The 20,542-nt window shown below is 46.9% G+C and overlaps 11 non-coding genes across 11 annotated transcripts; all 11 read left to right on the forward strand.

Annotated features, from left to right (window-relative positions):
- Window positions 1-1,697: 1,697 nt before the first annotated feature.
- On the forward strand, window positions 1,698-1,770 carry trnar-ccu (transfer RNA arginine (anticodon CCU)). Its single transcript has one exon. It is a non-coding gene; the product is annotated as a tRNA-Arg (tRNA).
- A 1,031-nt stretch (window positions 1,771-2,801) lies between these two features.
- trnar-ccu (transfer RNA arginine (anticodon CCU)) lies at window positions 2,802-2,874 on the forward strand. The gene has a single exon. It is a non-coding gene; the product is annotated as a tRNA-Arg (tRNA).
- Window positions 2,875-3,960: 1,086 nt separating this feature from the next.
- Window positions 3,961-4,033, forward strand: trnar-ccu (transfer RNA arginine (anticodon CCU)). Its single transcript has one exon. It is a non-coding gene; the product is annotated as a tRNA-Arg (tRNA).
- Window positions 4,034-7,313: 3,280 nt separating this feature from the next.
- Window positions 7,314-7,386, forward strand: trnar-ccu (transfer RNA arginine (anticodon CCU)). The gene has a single exon. It is a non-coding gene; the product is annotated as a tRNA-Arg (tRNA).
- Window positions 7,387-8,472: 1,086 nt separating this feature from the next.
- trnar-ccu (transfer RNA arginine (anticodon CCU)) lies at window positions 8,473-8,545 on the forward strand. The gene has a single exon. It is a non-coding gene; the product is annotated as a tRNA-Arg (tRNA).
- Window positions 8,546-10,573: 2,028 nt separating this feature from the next.
- trnar-ccu (transfer RNA arginine (anticodon CCU)) lies at window positions 10,574-10,646 on the forward strand. Its single transcript has one exon. It is a non-coding gene; the product is annotated as a tRNA-Arg (tRNA).
- A 2,018-nt stretch (window positions 10,647-12,664) lies between these two features.
- On the forward strand, window positions 12,665-12,737 carry trnar-ccu (transfer RNA arginine (anticodon CCU)). Its single transcript has one exon. It is a non-coding gene; the product is annotated as a tRNA-Arg (tRNA).
- Window positions 12,738-13,773: 1,036 nt separating this feature from the next.
- On the forward strand, window positions 13,774-13,846 carry trnar-ccu (transfer RNA arginine (anticodon CCU)). The gene has a single exon. It is a non-coding gene; the product is annotated as a tRNA-Arg (tRNA).
- A 1,086-nt stretch (window positions 13,847-14,932) lies between these two features.
- On the forward strand, window positions 14,933-15,005 carry trnar-ccu (transfer RNA arginine (anticodon CCU)). The gene has a single exon. It is a non-coding gene; the product is annotated as a tRNA-Arg (tRNA).
- A 1,025-nt stretch (window positions 15,006-16,030) lies between these two features.
- trnar-ccu (transfer RNA arginine (anticodon CCU)) lies at window positions 16,031-16,103 on the forward strand. Its single transcript has one exon. It is a non-coding gene; the product is annotated as a tRNA-Arg (tRNA).
- Window positions 16,104-18,739: 2,636 nt separating this feature from the next.
- trnar-ccu (transfer RNA arginine (anticodon CCU)) lies at window positions 18,740-18,812 on the forward strand. The gene has a single exon. It is a non-coding gene; the product is annotated as a tRNA-Arg (tRNA).
- The last annotated feature ends 1,730 nt before the right edge of the window (window positions 18,813-20,542 follow it).

A 20,542-nucleotide genomic window follows, 5' to 3' on the forward strand; every position in this document is an offset into this window, starting at 1 on the left:
CGGGTAGTGGTCGTTTCCTTGCTGTTCATATCTGTGGCATTTACGCCTTCCTTAGGTTATTACTGATGGATTGTCTCAAAACCTTTGCACACAGTTTGTGGCCTAATGGACAAGGCACTACCCTCTTAAACCAGGGATTGTGGGTTCCAGTCTGGGATGTTGGCTTTCCCTGTTGTTCGGTAATGTCCCCTTTGCGCCTTCCCTCGGTTGAAACTGATGGATTGTCTTACAACATACAGGTCCAATTAACGTCCCGGTGGCCTAATGGACAAGGCGCTGGCCTCCTACGCCAGGGATTGTGGCTTCAAGTCCCATCTGGAGTCTGGGCATTTCCTGATCCATCATTTTGGCTTTTGCTACTTCCCTCGGTTTTTTCTGATGCATTGTCTTAAAACCTTCCATGGTCATTCAAGGGATTGCCCATCAAAGGATACTGTTGGTCCAAATTCCCTTCTAGGTTTTAAAAGTTTCCTTGTTGTTCAAAAGGGTACCTTTATGTAAATAATGATGGATTGTCTTAATACACTCCCAGACCCGGTCTCCTGGTGGCCTAATGGATAAGGCACTGGCCTCCTAAGCCAGGTTTTGTGTGTTCAAGTCCCATCTGGGATGTTGGTTTTCTCCTGTTGTTCAGTACTCTGACCTTTGCGCCTTCCCTCGATTGAAACTGATGGATTGTCTGAAAACATACTGAGACAATTTATGTCCCAGTGGCCTAATGGACCAAGGCGCTACCCTCCTTAGCCAGGCATTGTGGGTTCAAGTCCCATCTGGGTCGTAGCGGTTTCCTTGCTGTTCATATCTGTGGCATTTACGCCTTCTTCAGGTTGTGACTGATGGGTTGTCTTATAACATTCGCAAACATTGTGTGTCCCAGTGTGTTCACGGACAAGGCACTGCCCTCCGAAGCTACGTGTTGTGGGTTCAAGCGCCATCTGGGATGTTGGTGTTTCTTTGATGTTGAGTAATTTGGCGTTTGCGCCTTAACACCGTAATTACTGATCAATTGTCATAAAACATTCACAGCTTAGTTATGACCTAATGTACAAGCCACTGGCCTCTTAAACCTCAGATTGTGGGTTTGAGTCCCATCTGGGATGTTGGCAAAACCTTGTGTTTCCGTCCTGGGACATTAGTCCCTTCCCTCGGTTATTACTGATGGATTCTCTTAAAACATACTGAGCCAATTTATGTCCCAGTGGCCTAATGTACAAGGCACTGGCCTCCTAAACCCAGGATTGTGGGTATAAATCTCTGGGATGATTTTCCTTGTGGTCATCTACTGTGCTCTTTGCACCGAACCACGGTGATTTCTGATACATGTGGCTGAATGGACAAGACACTGACCTCCTGATTTTTGGGTTATGGGTTCAAGTCCCATCTGGGATGAAGTCATTTCTTTGTTGTTAATGACTTTGCCCCTTCCTTGGGTTATTACTGAGGAATTGTCCCAAAACCATCACAGCCATTTTGTGTCCCAGTGGGCTAATGGACAAGGCACTACCCTCTTAAACCAGGGATTGTGGGTTCCAGTCCCACCTGGGATGTTGGCTTTTCCTTGTTGTTCGGTACTGTGGCCTTTGCACCTTTCTGAGGTTATTCCTTATGGAGTGTCTTAAAACATTCACAGACACCCTGTCTCCCTAATCCGCGTTTATTACTGATCGATTGTCTGTTAATCTGTGCAGTACATTACTGTCCCAGTGGCCTAATGGACAAGGCACTGGCCTCCTAAGCCAGGGATTGTGGGTTCAAGTCCCATCTGGGATGCTGACATTTCCTTGTTTTTCATGTCTTTGTCTTTTGCGCCTTCCTTAGGTTATTACTGATGGATTGTCCTAAAACATTTGCTGCATGGTTTGTCCCTGTGGTGTAATGGACCAAGGCGCTGCCCTCCTTAGCCAGGCATAATGGGTTCAAGTCCCATCTGAGTCGTAGTCGTTTCCTTGCTGTTCATATGGGGCATTTACGCCTTCTTCAGGTTGTGACTGATGGGTTGTCTTATAACATTCGCAGACATTGTGTGTCCCAGTGTGTTCATGGACAAGCCACTGCCCTCCTTAGCCAGGCATTGTGGGTTCAAGTCCCATCCGGGTAGTGGTCGTTTCCTTGCTGATCATATGTGGCATTTACGCCTTCCTTAGGTTATTACTGATGGATTGTCTCAAAACATTCGCAGAATGTTCATGTCCCAGTGGCCTCATGGACAAGGCACTACCCTCTTAAACCAGGGATTGTGGGTTCCAGTCTGGGATGTTGGCTTTTCCTGTTGTTCGGTAATGTCCCCTTTGCGCCTTCCCTCGGTTGAAACTGATGGATTGTCTTACAACATGCAGGTCCAATTAACGTCCCGGTGGCCTAATGGACAAGGCGCTGGCCTCCTACGCCAGGGATTGTGGCTTCAAGTCCCATCTGGAGTCTGGGCATTTCCTGATCCATTATTTTGGCTTTTGCTACTTCCCTCGGTTATTTCTGATGCATTGTCTTAAAACCTTCCATGGTCATTCAAGGGATTGCCCATCAAAGGATACTGTTGGTCCAAATTCCCTTCTAGGTTTTAAAAGTTTCCTTGTTGTTCAAAAGGGTACCTTTATGTAAATAATGATGGATTGTCTTAATACACTCCCAGACCCGGTCTCCTGGTGGCCTAATGGATAAGGCACTGGCCTCCTAAGCCAGGTTTTGTGTGTTCAAGTCCCATCTGGGATGTTGGTTTTCTCCTGTTGTTCAGTACTCTGACCTTTGCGCCTTCCCTCGATTGAAACTGATGGATTGTCTGAAAACATACTGAGACAATTTATGTCCCAGTGGCCTAATGGACAAGGCACTGGCCTCCTAAGCCAGGGATTGTGGGTTCAAGTCCTGTCTGGGATGCTGTCATTTCCTTGTTGTTCATGTCTTTGCCCTTTTGCGCCTTCCTTAGGTTATTACTGATGGATTGTCTGAAAACATACTGAGACAATTTATGTCCCAGTGGCCTAAGGGACCAAGGCGCTACCCTCCTTAGCCAGGCATTGTGGGTTCAATTCCCATCTGGGTCGTAGCGGTTTCCTTGCTGTTCATATCTGTGGCATTTACGCCTTCTTCAGGTTGTGACTGATGGGTTGTCTTATAACATTCGCAAACATTGTGTGTCCCAGTGTGTTCACGGACAAGGCACTGCCCTCCGAAGCTACGTGTTGTGGGTTCAAGCGCCATCTGGGATGTTGGTGTTTCTTTGATGTTGAGTAATTTGGCGTTTGCGCCTTAACACCGTAATTACTGATCAATTGTCATAAAACATTCACAGCTTAGTTATGACCTAATGTACAAGCCACTGGCCTCTTAAACCTCAGATTGTGGGTTTGAGTCCCATCTGGGATGTTGGCAAAACCTTGTGTTTCCGTCCTGGGACATTAGTCCCTTCCCTCGGTTATTACTGATGGATTCTCTGAAAACATACTGAGCCAATTTATGTCCCAGTGGCCTAATGTACAAGGCACTGGCCTCCTAAACCTGGGATTGTGGGTATAAATCTCTGGGATGCTTTTCCTTGTTGTCATCTACTGTGCTCTTTGCACCGAACCACGGGGATTTCTGATGGATGTGGCCGAATGGACAAGACACTGACCTCCTGATTTTTGGGTTATGGGTTCAAGTCCCATCTGGGATGAAGTCATTTCTTTGTTGTTAATGACTTTGCCCCTTCCTTGGGTTATTACTGAGGAATTGTCCCAAAACCATCACAGCCATTTTGTGTCCCAGTGGGCTAATGGACAAGGCACTACCCTCTTAAACCAGGGATTGTGGGTTCCAGTCCCACCTGGGATGTTGGCTTTTCCTTGTTGTTCGGTACTGTGGCCTTTGCACCTTTCTGAGGTTATTCCTTATGGAGTGTCTTAAAACATTCACAGACACCCCGTCTCCCTAATCCGCGTTTATTACTGATCGATTGTCTGTTAATCTGTGCAGTACATTACTTTCCCAGTGGCCTAATGGACAAGGCACTGGCCTCCTATGCCAGGGATTGTGGGTTCAAGTCCCATCTGGGATGCTGTCATTTCCTTGTTGTTCATGTCTTTGTCTTTTGCGCCTTCCTTAGGTTATTACTGATGGATTGTCCTGAAACATTTGCTGCATGGTTTGTCCCTGTGGCGTAATGGACCAAGGCGCTGCCCTCCTTAGCCAGGCATAATGGGTTCAAGTCCCATCTGAGTCGTAGTCGTTTCCTTGCTGTTCATATGGGGCATTTACGCCTTCTTCAGGTTGTGACTGATGGGTTGTCTTATAACATTCGTAGACATTGTGTGTCCCAGTGTGTTCATGGACAAGGCACTGCCCTCCTTAGCCAGGCATTGTGGGTCCAAGTCCCATCCGGGTAGTGGTCGTTTCCTTGCTGATCATATGTGGCATTTACGCCTTCCTTAGGTTATTACTGATGGATTGTCTCAAAACCTTTGCACACAGTTTGTGGCCTAATGGACAAGGCACTACCCTCTTAAACCAGGGATTGTGGGTTCCAGTCTGGGATGTTGGCTTTCCCTGTTGTTCGGTAATGTCCCCTTTGCGCCTTCCCTCGGTTGAAACTGATGGATTGTCTTACAACATACAGGTCCAATTAACGTCCCGGTGGCCTAATGGACAAGGCGCTGGCCTCCTACGCCAGGGATTGTGGCTTCAAGTCTCATCTGGCATCTTGGCTTTTCCTGATCCTTCATTTTGGCTTTTGCTTCTTCCTTCGGTTATTTCTGATTCATTGTCTTAAAACCTTCCATGGTCATTCAAGGGATGGCCCATCAAAGGATACTGTTTGTCCAAATTACCTTCTAGGTTTTAAAAGTTTCCTTGTTGTTCCTGACGGTACCTTTATGTAAATAATGATGGATTGTCTTAATACATTCCCAGACCCGGTGTCCTGGTGGCCTAATGGATGAGGCACTGGCCTCCTAAGCCAGGTTTTGTGTGTTCAAGTCCCATCTGGGATGTTGGTTTTCTCTTGTTGTTCAGTACTCTGACCTTTGCGCCTTCCCTCGATTGGAACTGGTGGATTGTCTGAAAACATACTGAGACAATTTATGTCCCAGTGGCCTAATGGACAAGGCACTGGCCTCCTAAGCCAGGGATTGTGGGTTCAAGTCCCGTCTGCGATGCTGTCATTTCCTTGTTATTCATGTCTTTGCCCTTTTGCGCCTTCCTTAGGTTATTACTGATGGATTGTCTGAAAACATACAGAGACAATTTATGTCCCAGTGGCCTAATGGACCAAGGCGCTACCCTCCTTAGCCAGGCATTGTGGGTTCAATTCCCATCTGGGTCGTAGCGGTTTCCTTGCTGTTCATATCTGTGGCATTTACGCCTTCTTCAGGTTGTGACTGATGGGTTGTCTTATAACATTCGCAAACATTGTGTGTCCCAGTGTGTTCACGGACAAGGCACTGCCCTCCGAAGCTACGTGTTGTGGGTTCAAGCGCCATCTGGGATGTTGGTGTTTCTTTGATGTTGAGTAATTTGGCGTTTGCGCCTTAACACCGTAATTACTGATCAATTGTCATAAAACATTCACAGCTTAGTTATGACCTAATGTACAAGCCACTGGCCTCTTAAACCTCAGATTGTGGGTTGGAGTCCCATCTGGGATGTTGGCAAAACCTTGTGTTTCCGTCCTGGGACATTAGTCCCTTCCCTCGGTTATTACTGATGGATTCTCTGAAAACATACTGAGCCAATTTATGTCCCAGTGGCCTAATGTACAAGGCACTGGCCTCCTAAACCTGGGATTGTGGGTATAAATCTCTGGGATGATTTTCCTTGTGGTCATCTACTGTGCTCTTTGCACCGAACCACAGTGATTTCCGATGCATGTGGCCGAATGGACAAGACACTGACCTCCTGATTTTTGGGTTATGGGTTCAAGTCCCATCTGGGATGAAGTCATTTCTTTGTTGTTAATGACTTTGCCCCTTCCTTGGGTTATTACTGAGGAATTGTCCCAAAACCATCACAGCCATTTTGTGTCCCAGTGGGCTAATGGACAAGGCACTACCCTCTTAAACCAGGGATTGTGGGTTCCAGTCCCACCTGGGATGTTGGCTTTTCCTTGTTGTTCGGTACTGTGGCCTTTGCACCTTTCTGAGGTTATTCCTTATTGAGTGTCTTAAAACATTCACAGACACCCTGTCTCCCTAATCCGCGTTTATTACTGATCGATTGTCTGTTAATCTGTACAGTACATTACTGTCCCTGTGGCCTAATGGACAAGGCACTGGCCTCCTGAGCCAGGGATTGTGGGTTCCAGTCCCATCTGGGAAGCTGACATTTCCTTGTTTTTCATGTCTTTGTCTTTTGCGCCTTCCTTAGGTTATTACTGATGGATTGTCCTAAAACATTTGCTGCATGGTTTGTCCCTGTGGTGTAATGGACCAAGGCGCTGCCCTCCTTAGCCAGGCATAATGGGTTCAAGTCCCATCTGAGTCGTAGTCGTTTCCTTGCTGGTCATATGTGGCATTTACGCCTTCTTCAGGTTGTGACTGATGGGTTGTCTTATAACATTCGCAGACATTGTGTGTCCCAGTGTGTTCATGGACAAGTCACTGCCCTCCTGAGCCAGGCATTGTGGGTTCAAGTCCCATCCGGGTAGTGGTCGTTTCCTTGCTGTTCATATCTGTGGCATTTACGCCTTCCTTAGGTTATTACTGATGGATTGTCTCAAAACCTTTGCACACAGTTTGTGGCCTAATGGACAAGGCACTACCCTCTTAAACCAGGGATTGTGGGTTCCAGTCTGGGATGTTGGCTTTCCCTGTTGTTCGGTAATGTCCCCTTTGCGCCTTCCCTCGGTTGAAACTGATGGATTGTCTTACAACATACAGGTCCAATTAACGTCCCGGTGGCCTAATGGACAAGGCGCTGGCCTCCTACGCCAGGGATTGTGGCTTCAAGTCCCATCTGGAGTCTGGGCATTTCCTGATCCATCATTTTGGCTTTTGCTACTTCCCTCGGTTATTTCTGATGCATTGTCTTAAAACCTTCCATGGTCATTCAAGGGATTGACCATCAAAGGATACTGTTGGTCCAAATTCCCTTCTAGGTTTTAAAAGTTTCCTTGTTGTTCAAAAGGGTACCTTTATGTAAATAATGATGGATTGTCTTAATACACTCCCAGACCCGGTCTCCTGGTGGCCTAATGGATAAGGCACTGGCCTCCTAAGCCAGGTTTTGTGTGTTCAAGTCCCATCTGGGATGTTGGTTTTCTCCTGTTGTTCAGTACTCTGACCTTTGCGCCTTCCCTCGATTGGAACTGATGGATTGTCTGAAAACATACTGAGACAATTTATGTCCCAGTGGCCTAATGGACAAGGCACTGGCCTCCTAAGCCAGGGATTGTGGGTTCAAGTCCTGTCTGGGATGCTGTCATTTCCTTGTTGTTCATGTCTTTGCCCTTTTGCGCCTTCCTTAGGTTATTACTGATGGATTGTCTGAAAACATACTGAGACAATTTATGTCCCAGTGGCCTAATGGACCAAGGCGCTACCCTCCTTAGCCAGGCATTGTGGGTTCAAGTCCCATCTGGGTCGTAGCGGTTTCCTTGCTGTTCATATCTGTGGCATTTACGCCTTCTTCAGGTTGTGACTGATGGGTTGTCTTATAACATTCGCAAACATTGTGTGTCCCAGTGTGTTCACGGACAAGGCACTGCCCTCCGAAGCTACGTGTTGTGGGTTCAAGCGCCATCTGGGATGTTGGTGTTTCTTTGATGTTGAGTAATTTGGCGTTTGCGCCTTAACACCGTAATTACTGATCAATTGTCATAAAACATTCACAGCTTAGTTATGACCTAATGTACAAGCCACTGGCCTCTTAAACCTCAGATTGTGGGTTTGAGTCCCATCTGGGATGTTGGCAAAACCTTGTGTTTCCGTCCTGGGACATTAGTCCCTTCCCTCGGTTATTACTGATGGATTCTCTGAAAACATACTGAGCCAATTTATGTCCCAGTGGCCTAATGTACAAGGCACTGGCCTCCTAAACCTGGGATTGTGGGTATAAATCTCTGGGATGATTTTCCTTGTGGTCATCTACTGTGCTCTTTGCACCGAACCACGGTGATTTCTGATACATGTGGCCGAATGGACAAGACACTGACCTCCTGATTTTTGGGTTATGGGTTCAAGTCCCATCTGGGATGAAGTCATTTCTTTGTTGTTAATGACTTTGCCCCTTCCTTGGGTTATTACTGAGGAATTGTCCCAAAACCATCACAGCCATTTTGTGTCCCAGTGGGCTAATGGACAAGGCACTACCCTCTTAAACCAGGGATTGTGGGTTCCAGTCCCACCTGGGATGTTGGCTTTTCCTTGTTGTTCGGTACTGTGGCCTTTGCACCTTTCTGAGGTTATTCCTTATGGAGTGTCTTAAAACATTCACAGACACCCTGTCTCCCTAATCCGCGTTTATTACTGATCGATTGTCTGTTAATCTGTGCAGTACATTACTGTCCCAGTGGCCTAATGGACAAGGCACTGGCCTCCTAAGCCAGGGATTGTGGGTTCAAGTCCCATCTGGGATGCTGACATTTCCTTGTTTTTCATGTCTTTGTCTTTTGCGCCTTCCTTAGGTTATTACTGATGGATTGTCCTAAAACATTTGCTGCATGGTTTGTCCCTGTGGTGTAATGGACCAAGGCGCTGCCCTCCTTAGCCAGGCATAATGGGTTCAAGTCCCATCTGAGTCGTAGTCGTTTCCTTGCTGTTCATATGGGGCATTTACGCCTTCTTCAGGTTGTGACTGATGGGTTGTCTTATAACATTCGCAGACATTGTGTGTCCCAGTGTGTTCATGGACAAGCCACTGCCCTCCTTAGCCAGGCGTTGTGGGTTCAAGTCCCATCCGGGTAGTGGTCGTTTCCTTGCTGATCATATGTGGCATTTACGCCTTCCTTAGGTTATTACTGATGGATTGTCTCAAAACCTTCGCAGAATGTTCATGTCCCAGTGGCCTCATGGACAAGGCACTGCCCTCTTAAACCGGGGATTGTGGGTTCCAGTCCCATCTGGGATGTTGGCTTTCCCTGTTGTTCGGTACTGTCACCTTTGCGCCTTCCCTCGGTTGAAACTGAGGGATTGTCTTACAATATACAGGTCCAATTAACGTCCCGGTGGCCTAATGGACAAGGCGCTGGCCTCCTACGCCAGGGATTGTGGCTTCAAGTCTCATCTGGCATCTTGGCTTTTCCTGATCCTTCATTTTGGCTTTTGCTTCTTCCTTCGGTTATTTCTGATTCATTGTCTTAAAACCTTCCATGGTCATTCAAGGGATGGCCCATCAAAGGATACTGTTTGTCCAAATTCCCTTCTAGGTTTTAAAAGTTTCCTTGTTGTTCATGACGGTACCTTTATGTAAATAATGATGGATTGTCTTAATACATTCCCAGACCCGGTCTCCTGGTGGCCTAATGGATGAGGCACTGGCCTCCTAAGACAGGTTTTGTGTGTTCAAGTCCCATCTGGGATGTTGGTTTTCTCTTGTTGTTCAGTACTCTGACCTTTGCGCCTTCCCTCGATTGGAACTGATGGATTGTCTGAAAACATACTGAGACAATTTATGTCCCAGTGGCCTAATGGACAAGGCGCTGCCCTCCGTAGCCAGGCATTGTGGGTTCAAGTCCCATCTGGGTCGAAACGGTTTCCTTGCTGTTCATATCTGTGGCATTTACGCCATCTTCAGGTTGTGACTGATGGGTTGTCTTATAACATTCGCAAACATTGTGTGTCCCAGTGTGTTCATGGACAAGCCCCTGCCCTCCGAAGCAACGTGTTGTGGGTTCAAGCGCCATCTGGGATGTTGGTGTTTCTTTGATGTTGAGTAATTTGGCGTTTGCGCCTTAACACCGTAATTACTGCTCAATTGTCATAAAACATTCACAGCTTAGTGATGACCAAATGTACAAGCCAATGGCCTCTTAAACCTCAGATTGTGGGTTCGAGTCCCATCTGGGATGTTGGCAAAATCTTGTGTTTCCGTCCTGGGACATTAGTCCCTTCCCTCGGTTATTACTGATGGATTCTCTGAAAACATACTGAGCCAATTTATGTCCCAGTGGCCTAATGTACAAGGCACTGGCCTCCTTAACCTGGGATTGTGGGTATAAATCTCTGGGATGCTTTTCCTTGTTGTCATCTACTGTGCTCTTTGCACCGAACCACGGTGATTTCTGATGGATGTGGCCGAATGGACAAGACACTGACCTCCTGATTTTTGCGTTATGGGTTCAAGTCCCATCTGGGATGAAGTCATTTCTTTGTTGTTGATGACTTTGCCCCTTCCTTGGGTTATTACTGAGGAATTGTCCCAAAACCATCACAGCCATTTTGTGTCCCAGTGGGCTAATGGACAAGGCACTACCCTCTTAAACCAGGGATTGTGGGTTCCAGTCCCACCTGGGATGTTGGCTTTTCCTTGTTGTTCGGTACTGTGGCCTTTGCACCTTTCTGAGGTTATTCCTTATGGAGTGTCTTAAAACATTCACAGACACCCTGTCTCCCTAATCCGCGTTTATTACTGATCGATTGTCTGTAAATCTGTGCAGTACATTACTGTCCCAGTGGCCTAATGGACAAGGCACTGGCCTCCTAAGCCAGGGATTGTGGGTTCAAGTCCCATCTGGGATGCTGACATTTCTTTGTTTTTCATGTCTTTGTCTTTTGCGCCTTCCTTAGGTTATTACTGATGGATTGTCCAAAAACATTTGCTGCATGGTTTGTCCCTGTGGTGTAATGGACCAAGGCGCTGCCCTCCTTAGCCAGGCATAATGGGTTCAAGTCCCATCTGAGTCGTAGTCGTTTCCTTGCTGTTCATATGTGGCATTTACGCCTTCTTCAGGTTGTGACTGATGGGTTGTTTTATAACATTCGCAGACATTGTGTGTCCCAGTGTGTTCATGGACAAGTCACTGCCCTCCTGAGCCCGGCATTGTGGGTTCAAGTCCCATCCGGGTAGTGGTCGTTTCCTTGCTGTTCATATCTGTGGCATTTATGCCTTCCTTAGGTTATTACTGATGGATTGTCTCAAAACCTTTGCACACAGTTTGTGGCCTAATGGACAAGGCACTACCCTCTTAAACCAGGGATTGTGGGTTCCAGTCTGGGATGTTGGCTTTTCCTGTTGTTCGGTAATGTCCCCTTTGCGCCTTCCCTCGGTTGAAACTGATGGATTGTCTTACAACATACAGGTCCAATTAACGTCCCGGTGGCCTAATGGACAAGGCGCTGGCCTCCTACGCCAGGGATTGTGGCTTCAAGTCCCATCTGGAGTCTGGGCATTTCCTGATCCATCATTTTGGCTTTTGCTACTTCCCTCGGTTTTTTCTGATGCATTGTCTTAAAACCTTCCATGGTCATTCAAGGGATTGCCCATCAAAGGATACTGTTGGTCCAAATTCCCTTCTAGGTTTTAAAAGTTTCCTTGTTGTTCAAAAGGGTACCTTTATGTAAATAATGATGGATTGTCTTAATACACTCCCAGACCCGGTCTCCTGGTGGCCTAATGGATAAGGCACTGGCCTCCTAAGCCAGGTTTTGTGTGTTCAAGTCCCATCTGGGATGTTGGTTTTCTCCTGTTGTTCAGTACTCTGACCTTTGCGCCTTCCCTCGATTGAAACTGATGGATTGTCTGAAAACATACTGAGACAATTTATGTCCCAGTGGCCTAATGGACCAAGGCGCTACCCTCCTTAGCCAGGCATTGTGGGTTCAAGTCCCATCTGGGTCGTAGCGGTTTCCTTGCTGTTCATATCTGTGGCATTTACGCCTTCTTCAGGTTGTGACTGATGGGTTGTCTTATAACATTCGCAAACATTGTGTGTCCCAGTGTGTTCACGGACAAGGCACTGCCCTCCGAAGCTACGTGTTGTGGGTTCAAGCGCCATCTGGGATGTTGGTGTTTCTTTGATGTTGAGTAATTTGGCGTTTGCGCCTTAACACCGTAATTACTGATCAATTGTCATAAAACATTCACAGCTTAGTTATGACCTAATGTACAAGCCACTGGCCTCTTAAACCTCAGATTGTGGGTTTGAGTCCCATCTGGGATGTTGGCAAAACCTTGTGTTTCCGTCCTGGGACATTAGTCCCTTCCCTCGGTTATTACTGATGGATTCTCTGAAAACATACTGAGCCAATTTATGTCCCAGTGGCCTAATGTACAAGGCACTGGCCTCCTAAACCCAGGATTGTGGGTATAAATCTCTGGGATGATTTTCCTTGTGGTCATCTACTGTGCTCTTTGCACCGAACCACGGTGATTTCTAATACATGTGGCTGAATGGACAAGACACTGACCTCCTGATTTTTGGGTTATGGGTTCAAGTCCCATCTGGGATGAAGTCATTTCTTTGTTGTTAATGACTTTGCCCCTTCCTTGGGTTATTACTGAGGAATTGTCCCAAAACCATCACAGCCATTTTGTGTCCCAGTGGGCTAATGGACAAGGCACTACCCTCTTAAACCAGGGATTGTGGGTTCCAGTCCCACCTGGGATGTTGGCTTTTCCTTGTTGTTCGGTACTGTGGCCTTTGCACCTTTCTGAGGTTATTCCTTATGGAGTGTCTTAAAACATTCACAGACACCCTGTCTCCCTAATCCGCGTTTATTACTGATCGATTGTCTGTTAATCTGTGCAGTACATTACTGTCCCAGTGGCCTAATGGACAAGGCACTGGCCTCCTAAGCCAGGGATTGTGGGTTCAAGTCCCATCTGGGATGCTGACATTTCCTTGTTTTTCATGTCTTTGTCTTTTGCGCCTTCCTTAGGTTATTACTGATGGATTGTCCTAAAACATTTGCTGCATGGTTTGTCCCTGTGGTGTAATGGACCAAGGCGCTGCCCTCCTTAGCCAGGCATAATGGGTTCAAGTCCCATCTGAGTCGTAGTCGTTTCCTTGCTGTTCATATGGGGCATTTACGCCTTCTTCAGGTTGTGACTGATGGGTTGTCTTATAACATTCGCAGACATTGTGTGTCCCAGTGTGTTCATGGACAAGCCACTGCCCTCCTTAGCCAGGCATTGTGGGTTCAAGTCCCATCCGGGTAGTGGTCGTTTCCTTGCTGATCATATGTGGCATTTACGCCTTCCTTAGGTTATTACTGATGGATTGTCTCAAAACCTTCGCAGACAGTTCATGTCCCAGTGGCCTAATGGACAAGGCACTACCCTCTTAAACCGGGGATTGTGGGTTCCAGTCCCATCTGGGATGTTGGCTTTCCCTGTTGTTCGGTACTGTCACCTTTGCGCCTTCCCTCGGTTGAAACTGAGGGATTGTCTTACAATATACAGGTCCAATTAACATCCCGGTGGCCTAATGGACAAGGCGCTGGCCTCCTACGCCAGGGATTGTGGCTTCAAGTCTCATCTGGCATCTTGGCTTTTCCTGATCCTTCATTTTGGCTTTTGCTTCTTCCTTCGGTTATTTCTGATTCATTGTCTTAAAACCTTCCGTGGTCATTCAAGGGATGGCCCATCAAAGGATACTGTTTGTCCAAATTCCCTTCTAGGTTTTAAAAGTTTCCTTGTTGTTCATGACGGTACCTTTATGTAAATAATGATGGATTGTCTTAATACATTCCCAGACCCGGTCTCCTGGTGGCCTAATGGATGAGGCACTGGCCTCCTAAGCCAGGTTTTGTGTGTTCAAGTCCCATCTGGGATGTTGGTTTTCTCTTGTTGTTCAGTACTCTGACCTTTGCGCCTTCCCTCGATTGGAACTGATGGATTGTCTGAAAACATACTGAGACAATTTATGTCCCAGTGGCCTAATGGACAAGGCACTGGCCTCCTAAGCCAGGGATTGTGGGTTCAAGTCCCGTCTGGGATGCTGTCATTTCCTTGTTGTTCATGTCTTTACCCTTTTGCGCCTTCCTTAAGTTATTACTGATGGATTGTCTGAAAACATACTGAGCCAATTTATGTCCCAGTGGCCGAATGGACCAAGGCGCTGCCCTCCGTAGCCAGGCATTGTGGGTTCAAGTCCCATCTGGGTCGAAGCGGTTTCCTTGCTGTTCATATCTGTGGCATTTACGCCATCTTCAGGTTGTGACTGATGGGTTGTCTTATAACATTCGCAAACATTGTGTGTCCCAGTGTGTTCATGGACAAGCCCCTGCCCTCCGAAGCTACGTGTTGTGGGTTCAAGCGCCATCTGGGATGTTGGTGTTTCTTTGATGTTGAGTAATTTGGCGTTTGCGCCTTAACACCGTAATTACTGCTCAATTGTCATAAAACATTCACAGCTTAGTTATGACCAAATGTACAAGCCACTGGCCTCTTAAACCTCAGATTGTGGGTTCGAGTCCCATCTGGGATGTTGGCAAAATCTTGTGTTTCCGTCCTGGGACATTAGTCCCTTCCCTCGGTTATTACTGATGGATTCTCTGAAAACATACTGAGCCAATTTATGTCCCAGTGGCCTAATGGACAAGGCACTGGCCTCCTTAACCTGGGATTGTGGGTATAAATCTCTGGGATGCTTTTCCTTGTTGTCATCTACTGTGCTCTTTGCACCGAACCACGGTGATTTCTGATGGATGTGGCCGAATGGACAAGACACTGACCTCCTGATTTTTGCGTTATGGGTTCAAGTCCCATCTGGGATGAAGTCATTTCTTTGTTGTTGATGACTTTGCCCCTTCCTTGGGTTATTACTGAGGAATTGTCCCAAAACCATCACAGCCATTTTGTGTCCCAGTGGGCTAATGGACAAGGCACTACCCTCTTAAACCAGGGATTGTGGGTTCCAGTCCCACCTGGGATGTTGGCTTTTCCTTGTTGTTCGGTACTGTGGCCTTTGCACCTTTCTGAGGTTATTCCTTATGGAGTGTCTTAAAACATTCACAGACACCCTGTCTCCCGAATCCGCGTTTATTACTGATCGATTGTCTGTAAATCTGTGCAGTACATTACTGTCCCAGTGGCCTAATGGACAAGGCACTGGCCTCCTAAGCCAGGGATTGTGGGTTCAAGTCCCATCTGGGATGCTGACATTTCCTTGTTTTTCATGTCTTTGTCTTTTGCGCCTTCCTTAGGTTATTACTGATGGATTGTCCTAAAACATTTGCTGCATGGTTTGTCCCTGTGGTGTAATGGACCAAGGCGCTGCCCTCCTTAGCCAGGCATAATGGGTTCAAGTCCCATCTGAGTCGTAGTCGTTTCCTTGCTGTTCATATGTGGCATTTACGCCTTCTTCAGGTTGTGACTGATGGGTTGTTTTATAACATTCGCAGACATTGTGTGTCCCAGTGTGTTCATGGACAAGTCACTGCCCTCCTGAGCCAGGCATTGTGGGTTCAAGTCCCATCCGGGTAGTGGTCGTTTCCTTGCTGTTCATATCTGTGGCATTTATGCCTTCCTTAGGTTATTACTGATGGATTGTCTCAAAACCTTTGCACACAGTTTGTGGCCTAATGGACAAGGCACTACCCTCTTAAACCAGGGATTGTGGGTTCCAGTCTGGGATGTTGGCTTTTCCTGTTGTTCGGTAATGTCCCCTTTGCGCCTTCCCTCGGTTGAAACTGATGGATTGTCTTACAACATGCAGGTCCAATTAACGTCCCGGTGGCCTAATGGACAAGGCGCTGGCCTCCTACGCCAGGGATTGTGGCTTCAAGTCCCATCTGGAGTCTGGGCATTTCCTGATCCATTATTTTGGCTTTTGCTACTTCCCTCGGTTATTTCTGATGCATTGTCTTAAAACCTTCCATGGTCATTCAAGGGATTGCCCATCAAAGGATACTGTTGGTCCAAATTCCCTTCTAGGTTTTAAAAGTTTCCTTGTTGTTCAAAAGGGTACCTTTATGTAAATAATGATGGATTGTCTTAATACACTCCCAGACCCGGTCTCCTGGTGGCCTAATGGATAAGGCACTGGCCTCCTAAGCCAGGTTTTGTGTGTTCAAGTCCCATCTGGGATGTTGGTTTTCTCCTGTTGTTCAGTACTCTGACCTTTGCGCCTTCCCTCGATTGAAACTGATGGATTGTCTGAAAACATACTGAGACAATTTATGTCCCAGTGGCCTAATGGACAAGGCACTGGCCTCCTAAGCCAGGGATTGTGGGTTCAAGTCCTGTCTGGGATGCTGTCATTTCCTTGTTGTTCATGTCTTTGCCCTTTTGCGCCTTCCTTAGGTTATTACTGATGGATTGTCTGAAAACATACTGAGACAATTTATGTCCCAGTGGCCTAAGGGACCAAGGCGCTACCCTCCTTAGCCAGGCATTGTGGGTTCAATTCCCATCTGGGTCGTAGCGGTTTCCTTGCTGTTCATATCTGTGGCATTTACGCCTTCTTCAGGTTGTGACTGATGGGTTGTCTTATAACATTCGCAAACATTGTGTGTCCCAGTGTGTTCACGGACAAGGCACTGCCCTCCGAAGCTACGTGTTGTGGGTTCAAGCGCCATCTGGGATGTTGGTGTTTCTTTGATGTTGAGTAATTTGGCGTTTGCGCCTTAACACCGTAATTACTGATCAATTGTCATAAAACATTCACAGCTTAGTTATGACCTAATGTACAAGCCACTGGCCTCTTAAACCTCAGATTGTGGGTTTGAGTCCCATCTGGGATGTTGGCAAAACCTTGTGTTTCCGTCCTGGGACATTAGTCCCTTCCCTCGGTTATTACTGATGGATTCTCTGAAAACATACTGAGCCAATTTATGTCCCAGTGGCCTAATGTACAAGGCACTGGCCTCCTAAACCTGGGATTGTGGGTATAAATCTCTGGGATGCTTTTCCTTGTTGTCATCTACTGTGCTCTTTGCACCGAACCACGGGGATTTCTGATGGATGTGGCCGAACGGACAAGACACTGACCTCCTGATTTTTGGGTTATGGGTTCAAGTCCCATCTGGGATGAAGTCATTTCTTTGTTGTTAATGACTTTGCCCCTTCCTTGGGTTATTACTGAGGAATTGTCCCAAAACCATCACAGCCATTTTGTGTCCCAGTGGGCTAATGGACAAGGCACTACCCTCTTAAACCAGGGATTGTGGGTTCCAGTCCCACCTGGGATGTTGGCTTTTCCTTGTTGTTCGGTACTGTGGCCTTTGCACCTTTCTGAGGTTATTCCTTATGGAGTGTCTTAAAACATTCACAGACACCCCGTCTCCCTAATCCGCGTTTATTACTGATCGATTGTCTGTTAATCTGTGCAGTACATTACTTTCCCAGTGGCCTAATGGACAAGGCACTGTCCTCCTATGCCAGGGATTGTGGGTTCAAGTCCCATCTGGGATGCTGTCATTTCCTTGTTGTTCATGTCTTTGTCTTTTGCGCCTTCCTTAGGTTATTACTGATGGATTGTCCTGAAACATTTGCTGCATGGTTTGTCCCTGTGGCGTAATGGACCAAGGCGCTGCCCTCCTTAGCCAGGCATAATGGGTTCAAGTCCCATCTGAGTCGTAGTCGTTTCCTTGCTGTTCATATGGGGCATTTACGCCTTCTTCAGGTTGTGACTGATGGGTTGTCTTATAACATTCGTAGACATTGTGTGTCCCAGTGTGTTCATGGACAAGGCACTGCCCTCCTTAGCCAGGCATTGTGGGTCCAAGTCCCATCCGGGTAGTGGTCGTTTCCTTGCTGATCATATGTGGCATTTACGCCTTCCTTAGGTTATTACTGATGGATTGTCTCAAAACCTTTGCACACAGTTTGTGGCCTAATGGACAAGGCACTACCCTCTTAAACCAGGGATTGTGGGTTCCAGTCTGGGATGTTGGCTTTCCCTGTTGTTCGGTAATGTCCCCTTTGCGCCTTCCCTCGGTTGAAACTGATGGATTGTCTTACAACATACAGGTCCAATTAACGTCCCGGTGGCCTAATGGACAAGGCGCTGGCCTCCTACGCCAGGGATTGTGGCTTCAAGTCTCATCTGGCATCATGGCTTTTCCTGATCCTTCATTTTGGCTTTTGCTTCTTCCTTCGGTTATTTCTGATTCATTGTCTTAAAACCTTCCATGGTCATTCAAGGGATGGCCCATCAAAGGATACTGTTTGTCCAAATTACCTTCTAGGTTTTAAAAGTTTCCTTGTTGTTCATGACGGTACCTTTATGTAAATAATGATGGATTGTCTTAATACATTCCCAGACCCGGTGTCCTGGTGGCCTAATGGATGAGGCACTGGCCTCCTAAGCCAGGTTTTGTGTGTTCAAGTCCCATCTGGGATGTTGGTTTTCTCTTGTTGTTCAGTACTCTGACCTTTGCGCCTTCCCTCGATTGGAACTGGTGGATTGTCTGAAAACATACTGAGACAATTTATGTCCCAGTGGCCTAATGGACAAGGCACTGGCCTCCTACGCCAGGGATTGTGGCTTCAAGTCCCATCTGGAGTCTGGGCATTTCCTGATCCATTATTTTGGCTTTTGCTACTTCCCTCGGTTATTTCTGATGCATTGTCTTAAAACCTTCCATGGTCATTCAAGGGATTGCCCATCAAAGGATACTGTTGGTCCAAATTCCCTTCTAGGTTTTAAAAGTTTCCTTGTTGTTCAAAAGGGTACCTTTATGTAAATAATGATGGATTGTCTTAATACACTCCCAGACCCGGTCTCCTGGTGGCCTAATGGATAAGGCACTGGCCTCCTAAGCCAGGTTTTGTGTGTTCAAGTCCCATCTGGGATGTTGGTTTTCTCCTGTTGTTCAGTACTCTGACCTTTGCGCCTTCCCTCGATTGAAACTGATGGATTGTCTGAAAACATACTGAGACAATTTATGTCCCAGTGGCCTAATGGACAAGGCACTGGCCTCCTAAGCCAGGGATTGTGGGTTCAAGTCCTGTCTGGGATGCTGTCATTTCCTTGTTGTTCATGTCTTTGCCCTTTTGCGCCTTCCTTAGGTTATTACTGATGGATTGTCTGAAAACATACTGAGACAATTTATGTCCCAGTGGCCTAAGGGACCAAGGCGCTACCCTCCTTAGCCAGGCATTGTGGGTTCAATTCCCATCTGGGTCGTAGCGGTTTCCTTGCTGTTCATATCTGTGGCATTTACGCCTTCTTCAGGTTGTGACTGATGGGTTGTCTTATAACATTCGCAAACATTGTGTGTCCCAGTGTGTTCACGGACAAGGCACTGCCCTCCGAAGCTACGTGTTGTGGGTTCAAGCGCCATCTGGGATGTTGGTGTTTCTTTGATGTTGAGTAATTTGGCGTTTGCGCCTTAACACCGTAATTACTGATCAATTGTCATAAAACATTCACAGCTTAGTTATGACCTAATGTACAAGCCACTGGCCTCTTAAACCTCAGATTGTGGGTTTGAGTCCCATCTGGGATGTTGGCAAAACCTTGTGTTTCCGTCCTGGGACATTAGTCCCTTCCCTCGGTTATTACTGATGGATTCTCTGAAAACATACTGAGCCAATTTATGTCCCAGTGGCCTAATGTACAAGGCACTGGCCTCCTAAACCTGGGATTGTGGGTATAAATCTCTGGGATGCTTTTCCTTGTTGTCATCTACTGTGCTCTTTGCACCGAACCACGGGGATTTCTGATGGATGTGGCCGAACGGACAAGACACTGACCTCCTGATTTTTGGGTTATGGGTTCAAGTCCCATCTGGGATGAAGTCATTTCTTTGTTGTTAATGACTTTGCCCCTTCCTTGGGTTATTACTGAGGAATTGTCCCAAAACCATCACAGCCATTTTGTGTCCCAGTGGGCTAATGGACAAGGCACTACCCTCTTAAACCAGGGATTGTGGGTTCCAGTCCCACCTGGGATGTTGGCTTTTCCTTGTTGTTCGGTACTGTGGCCTTTGCACCTTTCTGAGGTTATTCCTTATGGAGTGTCTTAAAACATTCACAGACACCCCGTCTCCCTAATCCGCGTTTATTACTGATCGATTGTCTGTTAATCTGTGCAGTACATTACTTTCCCAGTGGCCTAATGGACAAGGCACTGTCCTCCTATGCCAGGGATTGTGGGTTCAAGTCCCATCTGGGATGCTGTCATTTCCTTGTTGTTCATGTCTTTGTCTTTTGCGCCTTCCTTAGGTTATTACTGATGGATTGTCCTGAAACATTTGCTGCATGGTTTGTCCCTGTGGCGTAATGGACCAAGGCGCTGCCCTCCTTAGCCAGGCATAATGGGTTCAAGTCCCATCTGAGTCGTAGTCGTTTCCTTGCTGTTCATATGGGGCATTTACGCCTTCTTCAGGTTGTGACTGATGGGTTGTCTTATAACATTCGTAGACATTGTGTGTCCCAGTGTGTTCATGGACAAGGCACTGCCCTCCTTAGCCAGGCATTGTGGGTCCAAGTCCCATCCGGGTAGTGGTCGTTTCCTTGCTGATCATATGTGGCATTTACGCCTTCCTTAGGTTATTACTGATGGATTGTCTCAAAACCTTTGCACACAGTTTGTGGCCTAATGGACAAGGCACTACCCTCTTAAACCAGGGATTGTGGGTTCCAGTCTGGGATGTTGGCTTTCCCTGTTGTTCGGTAATGTCCCCTTTGCGCCTTCCCTCGGTTGAAACTGATGGATTGTCTTACAACATACAGGTCCAATTAACGT

This window comes from Idiotropiscis lumnitzeri, chromosome 20 (genome assembly GCF_059441095.1).
Source record: "Idiotropiscis lumnitzeri isolate Australia: NSW breed Sydney's pygmy pipehorse chromosome 20, RoL_Ilum_1.0, whole genome shotgun sequence".
In the NCBI taxonomy this organism is placed as follows: Eukaryota; Metazoa; Chordata; class Actinopteri; order Syngnathiformes; family Syngnathidae; genus Idiotropiscis; species Idiotropiscis lumnitzeri.